Source organism: Budorcas taxicolor, chromosome 1 (assembly GCF_023091745.1).
Source record: "Budorcas taxicolor isolate Tak-1 chromosome 1, Takin1.1, whole genome shotgun sequence".
Lineage (NCBI taxonomy): Eukaryota > Metazoa > Chordata > Mammalia > Artiodactyla > Bovidae > Budorcas > Budorcas taxicolor.
Window position 1 is genome coordinate 148011575 of NC_068910.1, and position 12018 is coordinate 148023592.

Genomic DNA, 12018 nt, shown 5'->3' on the forward strand with positions numbered 1-12018 from the left:
TCAGGGATCAGTGTCTAGACTTCAGGGGAAGCGGGAACTTCACTAGTCAGCAATTTGTGGTGGGTGTGAAGAAGAGCACTTCTCATGAAGGGTATCATGAAAGATAAATAGAGAACCTTCTAAATTGTCTTATTGTTTACATCTAACTATGTTTCCATCTGATTATAATAATTATATTTAGTTTCATAAAATAATTAGACCCATAGCTTCTGTCAGTTGTGTCTACAATTATCACAGGAGTTCCATCCTGAGTTACCATCTTTGCCTAGGTCTAAGATTATGCTCTGGACTCAGTTCCACTGGGTTATGACAGAGATTCTCCCACGGAGGATGTTGAGATTTATGATAAACAGAGTCCAGGGACAGGTCAAGATCATTCCCAGGGACTGGAGATGAGCATCAGATCTTGTCTGGGAGTTTGGGGGTTGGCATATTCTTGGATAGTCAGTAGGTCAGAAGTGGAAAAGGACAGAAAACAGAGTCTGGGAATGTGGAGAAAGAGGGGTCTAGGGCAGAGATCAGGGACAATGGGATTATCTTTGTTGAGGCTGGAGTTGAGGCCGGATTTAAGAAGCCCAGCAAGGGAAGGAAAAAGGGAGAAAAATCAACCATGAAAAGGCACTATGATTCTAAGCAATGGGTCTCTGCAGGGTTAACCAATTTTATTGTCTCAGTTTCCTCAGGGTATTTTAAAAATACAGAATAAGTTATTTCCCAAAGGACTAGTCACACCTTATCTGGCTATGTCGCCAAGTCAGTTACCGTCTGTACACCTAGCCCCTTGCCCTTACTGTCACTGTCTGCTTAAACCCTCGGCCTTATTCACTGGCAGGGAAATATCCTGTTATGTGGAGGGAGGGGCTTAGCAATCCCACGCTCAGCATCCCTTCTACTCACTATTCTGCCAATCTAACTTCACGGAAATCCTTCTTGTGTCACAGATCCAGTTCAGCTTTTATACTTTTTCAGAACTTTCTCTTACAAGGCAAGTATCCTCTTTTCACCGATGCCTCCCAAAGGACCAATAACTTTGGGAGAATCACCTCATTCACCATAATTCAATCAAGCCACAGTTGTCATTGTTACCTTCATGCTAATCTCCTTTCCTGGGACCCAAAAAGGGTAGTTGACTTGTCTAAAGATAGACAGGTAACACTGACAGTAATAGCAATTATGGCATCAGGTATAGTGCCTGACACCAAAGTAGATGCTTAATGAATATAAATTTTATTGAGCACTTACTATGTGCTTTGAATGACTGTTGGATTTAGTAACCAGGTCTTCTGTTTCTCCCACTAAGCTAAAGTTGGTCCTGTATGATAGGCTGAGGAGATAATGTTTTTCAACATGTGTTTTTTTAATATTTATAAATTGTAATAATATAGAAACTCATTTCAGAAATTAGGAACCCATAAATTATAGTAACATACAAACTCATTTCAGAAATTAGGAACCCATAAAACAAGCAAAAAAAAAAAAAAACCCATGAAAATTACCTACAACCTCCTTCTATTCAGAGACAATATAGCAACTTCCTTGGTGTATAGACTTCAGGTCCTTTTTTGTACAGTGACTTATACAGAGAGATTTAGCAGCTTAGAGCAAAGCTTGGAGCCAGATTGCTGGATTTAAATGCCAGCTCCATTGCTTACCAGCTGTGTGGCTTTGGGTGTGTTTCACGTTTTGTGCTCCAATTTCCTTGTCAATAAACAGCCAAACCAAGGAACACCAAGGAAAGAGAAGAGGAGAGACCGGGTATATAGAGGGGTGTGTGTGTGTGTGTGTGTTTAAATCTTTACTTAACCCCTTTACTTTAAGTAAGATGCCCTCATGTGTCTCCTTCAGTTTCTGGTGTCCTTGAGTCCAGAACCTTTTTCCATTGGATAAATCTTGTTAGACTGCAAGCAGTAGGAAGGATAAGCAGAAGGCTTAACTTCTTAAACCAATTCCCTGCTGTCAACCTCCATCTATCCTGAAATTCTTGGCTTGGGGGGACTTTAATATCCTGCTTTTTGGGGGTTCTGAGGGACAAATTTAGTGTGCCCTTTCTTGTCTCAGCAAAGTCACTTACCAATCTTCATACTGTGTGGTTTGGGGTTACTGATGTCTCTTGGTTTCATTGAGGATGGAGTTTGTGTTTCTGTTTCTTGTTCTCCTTTCAGTTTGGGGTGATTTTCCAAGCAAGACCTATAAAAACCCTTTAGATCGTAAATAATCTTTTGTGATAATATTACAAATATTTTCCATTGATTGTATAACTCATAATTTTTAGTTATAGTTTTTCAATGTACAAAGTTTAAAACTAGTATTTAGTCAGATAATGTTGATCACGTCTTTGATGGTTTTTGCCTTTGGTGTGCATTTTTAGAATCACCCTCCCCATTGCTTGATTACATACTGACTCACAAGTTCATCAGTCTTGTTAAATTTAAAAATCTAAATTTTTAATATATCTGGAAATTATTTTGGCATACAGTTGTTTCTTCTTTGTCTTCTTTTTCATTTTCCCCCAAGTGGTGAGCTTCAATGGAAAGCTTAATGAGCTTTAATGAGAGAGACTGGAGAGGAGGACAGAGATATGATAGTAGAGCAGGCTTTGTTTGTTGTGTTTATCTATATAACTGTGTCTATCCATCTATTTTTGGCTGTGCTGGGTCTTTGTTGCTGCCCAGCCTTTCCTCTAGTTGTGGAGCGCAGGCTCTAGGGCCCGCGGGCTTCAGCGGTTGCGGCTCCAGGCTTCTGGCGCTCAGGCTCAATTGTTGTGCCTCGGCTGAGCTGCTCCACAGCATTAGGAATCTTCCCAAATCAGGGATCGAACCCTTGTCTCCTGAACTGGCAGGCAGATTCTTTACCACTGAGCCACAAAGGAGGCTCCCCCCACTTTTTTTGGATACTTATTTGGCTATACCAGGTCTTAGCTGAAGTATGCAGGATATTCAATCTTTGTTGCAACATGCGGGATCTAGTATCCTGATCAGGGATTGAACCCAGGCCTCCTACACTGGAAGCATGGAGTCTTAGCCACTGGACCACCAGCGAAGTCCCAGGCTTTGTTTATTGTTGATTCTTCTATTCTGATAATCCCTTACCTCAAAATTTTCCAAATCTCATTTACTTTCTAGGCAAAAAATAGTAAGTTTTTCTCTGAGGCTATTTTACTAATTTTCCTATGAGTGTTAATTCTTATGAAAATAAGAGAAGAGTGCTGTGAGCTTTTGGACATCTATTTAACCCACTTTCTGATTGCTATTGCTTCTGGATACCTTCTTTAAAGTATCATACATAGAAAACTGGTAATATTTTCATGCCTGGAGGCACCATAAGGAACAGAAGTTTATAGGTTGTTGAAATCACTCTGTGCTTTTAAAATATTATTTTTTATAGATAAAACATATCTATTCTAAATCAGAAATATAGGGAGATACAGTGAAACATTTGCCATCTTCACTGATGATTTTCTTCTTCCTGTTTTGCTATCCTTCCTATTCTTTGTATGTACCAGGATAAATGTGCATATATTACCCTCACTCATTGCTTCCATTTTTTAAACAAGTGTTGGCACAGTAAAGCCTCCATTTTGTCATTGCTTTATTTGGCTTCACTATAATTTTTGGAGGTTGTTACAAGTCAGGATGTGTACAACCGTCTTGTTCTTTTCAATGCTGGATAATATCTTTGGGGATCTCTTTAGATGTCAAACAAATACAGTTATCTGTAACAGTCTCTTATACAGCAGGGTGGCAGAGCAGAAGGAACATGGGCTTTGGAGTCAGGCAGAACCTGGCTTAAATCCAAGTTCAGGGAACTTCCCTGGTGGTCCAGTGGCTAAGACTTCATGCTACCAATGCAGGGGGCCTGGGTTCAAACCCTGGTCAGAGAACTAGATCCCACAGGTCACAACTTAAAAAATTCTGCATGCCTCAACGAAGATTGAAGATTCTGAGTGCTGTAACTAAGACCCAGTACACTGCACACCCCGCCACCTCCCCAAATCCAAGTTCAGTTACTTGTTTTAATTATTTAAATTTTCTGAGGCTCAGCTTTCTAAGTTGTAAAATTAGGATGACAATAATGGCTACCTTCCAGGGAAAGTATGCCAGAGTTGGCATTTTATTTTGTCATGTTAGAACCTCCACAGAAGTCTATACCACCCTGATAGTGGGACTAAAATCAGCATGAATCAGATTACCTTGGTTTACCCTCCACAGCTTGCAGTAAAGGTTTCTTAATTGTCGCACCTTTGATGTGACTCAGCTGCTCTCTAATTTTCTGATTCTCTTCTCAGGTTTTCTTTTACTCTCTTCCTGTTAAACATTGATTGCTTCTCTCTGAGGATTTCCCAGTCCAGAAAGGCAGAAGTGAGAATTCAGTTGACCAAGCCAATCACCACTATTGATGTTTGACAAGGGTTTTTCACGGGAGGTCACTTCATGAGTTGCTGGCCCATTGACACTGATTGCCCTTGGGTCAAAGGCCCATTGGTGTGGCACGTGTGCGTGCATGCTCAGTTGCTTCAGCTGTGTCTGTCTCTTTGAAACCCTATGGACTGTAGCCCACCAGGCTTCTCTGTCCATGTGATTCTCCAGGCAAAAATACTGGGGTGGGTTGCCATGCCCTCCTCCTGGGGATCTTCCTGTCCCAGGGATTGAACCCACGTCTCCTGGATCTCTTGTATTGCAGGCAGATTCTTTACCCACTGCACCACCTGGGAAGCCCAATTTTTATATATAGTAGTGTGTATATGTTAATCCCAAATTCCTAAATTTGTCTCTCCCCCAACCCTGCCATCTCCTTTGGTGACCATGTTTGTTTTCTACGTCTATCAATCTATTTCTGTTTTGTAAATAAGTTCATTTGTAACATTTTCTTAAATTCTACATGTAAGTGATATCATATATTTGTCTTTCTCAGTCTGTTAGTTTTCTAATCTTGAACTTAATCTCTGTTCTGATCTCCCCATTCTACCAGCAGCAGCAACTGCAGTCAACATGATGATAACTCACTTTGGGAAAGCCTGATCAATTCAGGACTTGGCTTGGTTAGACAGTTCCAGGGTGCATTTACACTGTGGCAGGACACTGTTTAAAGAGGTGTCCGGCCCAGGCTTACCATGGTCATTTGCAGCATTTGTTCATGCTGGCACCTGCTGGAAGTCTATGTTCCCATCAGTCTCTCTCTTGATCATCAAGCCCTTCCCTCCTGGCATCAACTGAAAGCCCTTAGACCCATCTGGTTCCGGCCATCAGTCCTTGCTGGTCATTTTTCATTTTCCTCGTCCTGTTTTCAAGGCCTCTTCAGTCTGCCAGTACTCTTAGCAACTTCCGTGTCCCTCTAAGGGGCACATAAGAAACGTCCATTTCCTCTCCTGTGAGAATCTGTAACTACAGGGAACTCAGAGCAACTGCCCTAGGCCCCCTTTGTCTAGAAACAACATGTTCTAGTTTCTCTTCTGCTGCTGCTATTCCGGACTGCTGCTTTTCTGATTTCATCTTGGCAGTCAAGGCACACATTCTTTTGTCCTCATATCTACAACCTCTAAGGACTTCCAGCAGCCCCCTCACTCTGGAGTTCTGGCCTGCTTTGAAAGGCAGGAACCATCCTAGGGGCCCACACCTGCTTCTCACTCAATTACTAGACTTCTACTTTCTCCTGTCTCTTCCACGAGAACTGGTATTTCCTCCAGTGTGAGAAAAGCTGAATCTTATATTATTATCCAATCTCCTATTTCTACTGTTTTGGCATGAAGTTTAAGCCCATGCTCTTAGTATTCTGGAGTTTGAAGGTCAAAAGGCCCAATTATTACTGCTAATTGGTGGTTTCGAAACTATTTTTCTAGTATAAGTTCTAAAAGTCTATTTAGAAACACAAAAGCCAAAATTGTCTTCTTTCATCTGCTCTCTCACCCTTCTCTGAGTCAGTAAGCCTGGAATGCCCTACTTATTGTTTACAAGCTGTGGAATAAGGAAGTGAGATGTGGGGTTTCAGTTGCAATGTCATCCACAATGCTACCAGATTCTGACGTTTTCTGCTACCTAACTACCCAAATTACTAAGTATCTGCTGTGTGCAAGGTACTTCGTGAGTATCTTTCAGGGTGAAATAAAGATTAAAATTATAAATATAGATCACATTTAAGTAGCAATTTATCACATTCTTTCCCCTACATGATTCTATTTGATATTGACAGTAGTTCTGAGCACGAGCAAGCCAGGTAATACCCTGATAATGAGACTGTAAGGTGGGTTTATTATTCCCACCACTTTCTAGATGTGGCTTAGATTTCAGTTAATCAAGTGGCAGAGCTTTGATCTGGGTCTAAACCCAGAACTTCTGGCTCCTGTACCTGCCTCCATTACTACTGCTGAAGACTCAAAAACAAGGATTCCCAATGAGCTTCCAGACCCTGAGGCAGAATATAGAAATTTCTGGCTCTGAAGAAGTTGGACTTCATAGAATGGGTTGGGTTTCAACAAGTGGCAGCTGGGTTTGGGAAAATGTATTTCAGGCAGAAGGAACTTTTAAACAAAGACTGAAGGTTTCACCTTCTCTACCTGCTGTCCCACTTGTTGCAGCTGTGTGCATGGACCTGCTTCTTAGGACCTGGCTTCTACTTATTTACATGCTTCTGTGCTGTATACAAGTGTTCTCTCTCTCTCTCTCACACACACATACACATCCAATCCCCCAAAGTCTTGAGCATCAGCTATGTCCCAGGCACCATCATTCTGTTTAATCCTTATAATGGTGTCCCTCCCCAGCCTTCACACTCTCCCTGGGCTGAGTCACTAAGCCACAGCTGTACCGCTTGCCCCTTGAATCTTCGTGTGGCCCACATGTACCCGCTATTGCATGCTGCTAGCCTGTTGGGGCTCCCGTTGTGTCCTCTGGGAACTCAAAGTCTGTCTGTTGCCTGAATCTCTACCAAACTTGCCACACCCTTGGGCACTGCCCCTTAGTTTTCATTTTGATTCCATTTATGAGGTAAGTGCACCTCTATGCGCCTCAGTTGCCCAGCACCTGCCCCACCTTAGTGAGTGGACCTTGTGCAGGTCTTAGCTCCTTCCTTTCCTGCCCACCCTGTATAGCTTCCAGGAAGCAGCAGATCTTTCAGCCAAGGCTAGAGCAAGGACTGAAAGTCTGAAGGGAACAGATGGCTTCCTAAGGTGGGAGGGTGTATTCCCATAGAGTCTTAGGCAGGTATCTGGCTTGAGAGATAGGAGCAAAGGCAGAAGATTAGAACCAGGGGCAACTTACAATCTGTATGAAGACTGCTCGTTACTACCAATACAGACCCCACAAGAGAATGGCTTGCTGTTTTGTATCTATTGTTTGGGAAGACAAAAATAGTGACAAATATTTACAGTGAATTCAGAAGCACTTGCCAATAAGTTTTAATTTTGTTAATCTCATCAGCAATTAACACACTCTTCACATATACTGATTTGTTGGGGCTTGAAGTTAAAAATATCAATGTCTTTATAGATCATTTGCAAGGACTCCAAGGCCAGACAGGGACTGTGGTCAATAGGATTCCTGATTTGGACCAAAATAGGACTTACGTTTTTCTGGAGTGGATTTGAAGGAAGCTCTAGTGAAATGTGGAATCACAGTGGTGAGATCCTTTAGGATGCCTGGTTCTGGAGAGTGTACAGGGAGGCAGCAGAGGGGCTGTGGGAATGGGGGGAGGTGCATTCTCTTTGAGGCAGACACTTCTCATGGGAACTGCAAGCATGTTTCAAGTGGTTTCTTTGATTATATTTTTAGTCTCCCTGCTCTGAGAGTCAGGTGCCTGGGTGTAAACTTTTACTCACATGCTGCCCACCCCAAATAGGAAGTTGATTATCTGTTACCAATATCTGTCATCACTCAGGTTTAATAAATAAATTCATGTGTAATTGGGACAGACTGAGATCTGCAAACTTACCCTAAAGTCCTAAATAATCTTGAATATGAAGAAGCAAAACCAGATATTTTTAAAGAGAAGAGTTTCTTGCCTCCATGACTGGCTCAGTAGTTTCCTAGCCACTGGCTGGGATCCTGTGATTCTGATTAACACTACCCTCACACTCAGAAGTGTTTCAGTTCAGTTCACTTCAGTCACTCAGTTGTGTCCGACTCTTTGCAACCCCCTGGACTGGAGCATGCCAGGCCTCCCTGTCCATCACCAACTCCTGGAGTTTACTCAAACTCATGTCCATCGAGTCAGTGATGCCACCCAATCATCTCATCCTCTGGCATCCCCTTCTCCTCCCACCTTCAATCTTTCCCAGCATCAGGGTCTTTTCCAGTGAGTCAGTTCTTCTCATCAGGTGGCCAAAGCACTGGAGTTTCACCTTCAACATCAGTCCTTCCAATGGATATTCAGGACTGATTTCCTTTAGGATGGACTGGTTGGATCTCCTTGCAGTTCAAGGGACTCTCAAGAGTCTTCTCCAACACCACAGTTCAAAAGCATCAACTCTTTGGTGCTCAGCCTTCTTTATAGTCCAACTCTCACATCTGTACATGACCACTGGAAAACCATAGATTTAACTAGATGGACCTTTGTTGGCAAAGTAACGTCTCTGTTTTTTAATATGCTGTTTAGGTTGGTCATAACTTTTTTCCCAAGGAGCAAGCGTCTTTTAATCTCATGGCTGCAGTCACCATCTGCAGTGATTTTGGAGCCCCCAAAATCAAGTCTCTCACTGTTTCCACTGTTTCCCCATCTATTTTCCATGAAGTGACGGGACCAGATACCATGATCTTAGTTTTCTGAATGTTGAGTTTTAGGCCAACTTTTTCACTCTCCTCTATCACTTTCATCAAGAGGCTCTCTAGTTCTTCTTTGCTTTCTGCCATAAGGGTGGTGTCATCTGCATATCTGAGGTTATTGATATTTCTCCCAGCAATTTTGATTCCAGCTTGTTCTTCATCCAGCCTGGCATTGTGCATGATATACTCTGCATATAAGTTAAATAAGCAGGGTGACAATATACAGCCTTGACATACTCCTTTCCCAATTTGGAACCGGTCTGTTCCATGACCAGTTCTAACTGTTGCTTCCTCACCTGCATATAGATTTCTCAAGAGGCAGGTCAGGTGATCTGGTATTCTCATCTCTTTAAAATTTTTCCAGAGTTTCCAGAAGTGTTTATTGAAGCACATTCTGGGGGGGAATATAGGCAACTTGGAGACCCTCCATTCACCCTTGTCCTTACAAGTCCTCTTTGGACTCTCCTGGAATTTTGTCAGCTTAACAATGCAACAGTTACAAAGGCAAGGTGATGCTCAGGGAGGAGAATTAGCCAGGTGCTCTCCAGTATCATTTCTACCACCTACCAACTGTGTGACCTTGGGCAACACACTTGACTCTCTGAATTCTCTCTTCCATCCTCTGTACCAATAGTAATATTAATATCTACTTAAAATGTATTTATTAAAAATAGAAAATTTATTCATTAAACAAAACAATGCATGAGAAATTATCTAGCACAGATCGTGGTACATACTAAGTACCTGAAAAATATTTTTTTCCTCTTTCTCTTTTTCCCTTCTTTTGCCAGAATTTGTGCTAAGTGCTGCTGGAAATAAAAACACAAGTATGACCTAGTACCTGCCCTTGAGATACTGGACCATAGTACAAAATAGAAATGTAATCATTGTTCTACTAGAGGGGCAGTGAGTTGGTTAGTAGAGCCCAGAGGAGGGAGGAACTGGTTCCATGTGGGGCAGCTGGAGAAGCCATGAAGGAGGAAGTGGCTTTTGAGAAAAAGCTTCATGAGTAGATAGGATTTCTCCACTTCTTTCCCTTTCCGTTCTCTTTGGTCTCCCTCCTTTTGTTTTAACCAAGTATCGAGCCAGAATAAAAAATGTCCAGGGGCAGGGAAGGGTCCACGCACAGTCTGATTAAGACCTCGGCTCTGTGTCTTTCTGGTCCTTCAGGTTGGCCATCCCTCTTGTGTTGGTTTTGTCCTCAGGTGGATGGATACCAGAGAGCAACTCAGTGTCTCCTGCAAACACAATTTCCAGAAAAATTCCATGTGTGCAAACAAATTTTTTCACACACTGTAGGGGTTCAAAAACTTGCAAGAGCATCCGTTGGTCCCAGATTAAACAACTCTGAATGAAGAAAACAGCCCTGTGTAGATAAAGTGATGGCTGTGGTACTCCCTTCTTCCTCCTTTTTGAGGGAAACTTAAAAGGGGACTTCTCAGTTGTAGATGGGATGAACTCTCTTGAATCCTTTCTTTAAAAGTGGGGCTCCAGAGTCAAACTTGCTTAGGTGATGGGAAGAGGATTTTAGCAGGCAGAGATGAGGGACAAAGGTGGTCCTGGCTGACAAAATGGTGTGAGCATAGGAAGGCAGTGTGATAGTGCTGACAGGCAAGCTTAGGGCTGTTTTCAGGAGGTGAGTAGACAGGCATGACTCTATCAGGGAGAGTCCCAGTGCTGATGTATAGGCGCGGCTTGAGGGGTAAGGGCAGACTTTCTCAGTCTAGGCAGAGGCATCACTGAACTCTGTGACACAGTGTTTATCCCAGCAGTAATTGTACACAGTCCGCATAATTATTTGATTCCTGCCTGCGTCCCCCACTGGCTGCCTTTTCCAGTGAGGCTGGGCACTGTATTTCTTTCTACTCCCCTTGGTAGCCCCAGCTGAGGGCCTGTGATCTAACAGATGCTCAGTACATATTGGCGAGAAGAACAGGTGGATGGGCGGTTTCTGAGTGCGGGGAGACACGTGTGGGTCACTGTTTCTCACACGTGTGAACTTTGGTACTTGATTTTATTCTCGTTTCTGGTTCCTTCTTTGCTCCTCAGTGGTCATCATGCTGGGGTAAGTACTGGCATCTTGTCAGCTGGGCCTTCCTGGGTCTGGACAGATCAGACCATCTGAGTGCTCCAGTGAAGTGTACAAATCGCCCTTGTCCTCTGCACGCACTATTTGACTGGAGGTGACTTGAAATAATGTAAAAACATATATTTGTGAAACAAGAGAAGACTTTCAACTTTTAGCTCCACCTCTCATTTTAAGTCTCTGAAGAAACTGCTTCACTTTTCTGAAACTGTTTCCTCATTTATAAAACAGCAATGATATAATAACAAATCTCTGCTTGATAGTGTTGTTGTATGTATTAAATGAGCTGCTTAACGGAAAGGACTGGCAAATAGTATGTGTTCTTTCTTTCTTTTTACATTTTATTTTCTCGTTGTGTACTTGAAAATCACAAGAAAATATTTATTTTATTTTTTTCTGATTTTGAAAGCGACTTCCTGCTCAGTGCAGAAAACTTGATCTCTACGGCTAAATGCAAAAAACAAATTAATAACTTTATCTACAAAACTTGGTTGAGATAACCACCATTAGCATTTTGATGTATTTCCTTCTAGTGTTTTCTCTATTTGTGAGCATAGATAGAATAAATAGATAATTCCTCCACAAGACACGAAACTGGAGGGGATACAGAAAGGCAAAAGTGAAAAGTAATTCTCCCTCTCCACCCTGACGCAGGCCCCCAGTTCCCTTCCAGAGGCAACCACTGTTACCAGGTTCTGAGGTGGCCTCCCAGAGACAGTCTACTTATTTAGAAAATCGATTTGATTTTCATACCACCTTTCTCTCAGGCAAATGCTGGTGAGGTGTACCTGCCGCTTTGCTCCAGAGCCTGCCATTTAAGTGAGTTCCCTTTCAGCCCTCTCAGAGGGCTCTGTGGGCAGAGCCACACACGGCTCTGGTTACAGCTTCTGAGGGCTCAGCGAGGCTTGGTCTCGGTTGTATATTTTTACTCTTTGAACCGAAAATCTGCAAACAACTAAACAGGTGTTAGATTTCTGTCTCAACTGTTTCCACAGTTGCTCATGCGAGGAGCAGATCTACAGGCGGTGGGGGCCAGCAGGCCGGGTGGTCCGAGGCAGAGTTTAGACTTTCTCCTCAGGTCATTTACCCTCAGGTCAATGATTCCTAAACGGACAATTGAAAAGTGTAGTGTGACAGGGAAAAATATTTTGCCATTGGGATTGATCCCCTCATCAGGAA

At 42.6% G+C, this 12018-nt stretch overlaps 1 protein-coding gene across 1 annotated transcript in view; it reads left to right on the forward strand.

The window, feature by feature from the left end:
• The window catches only part of KLHL6 (kelch like family member 6), a 52910-nt gene that overhangs the window by 21330 nt on the left and 19562 nt on the right, over nt 1-12018 (forward strand). The window lies entirely within an intron of this gene.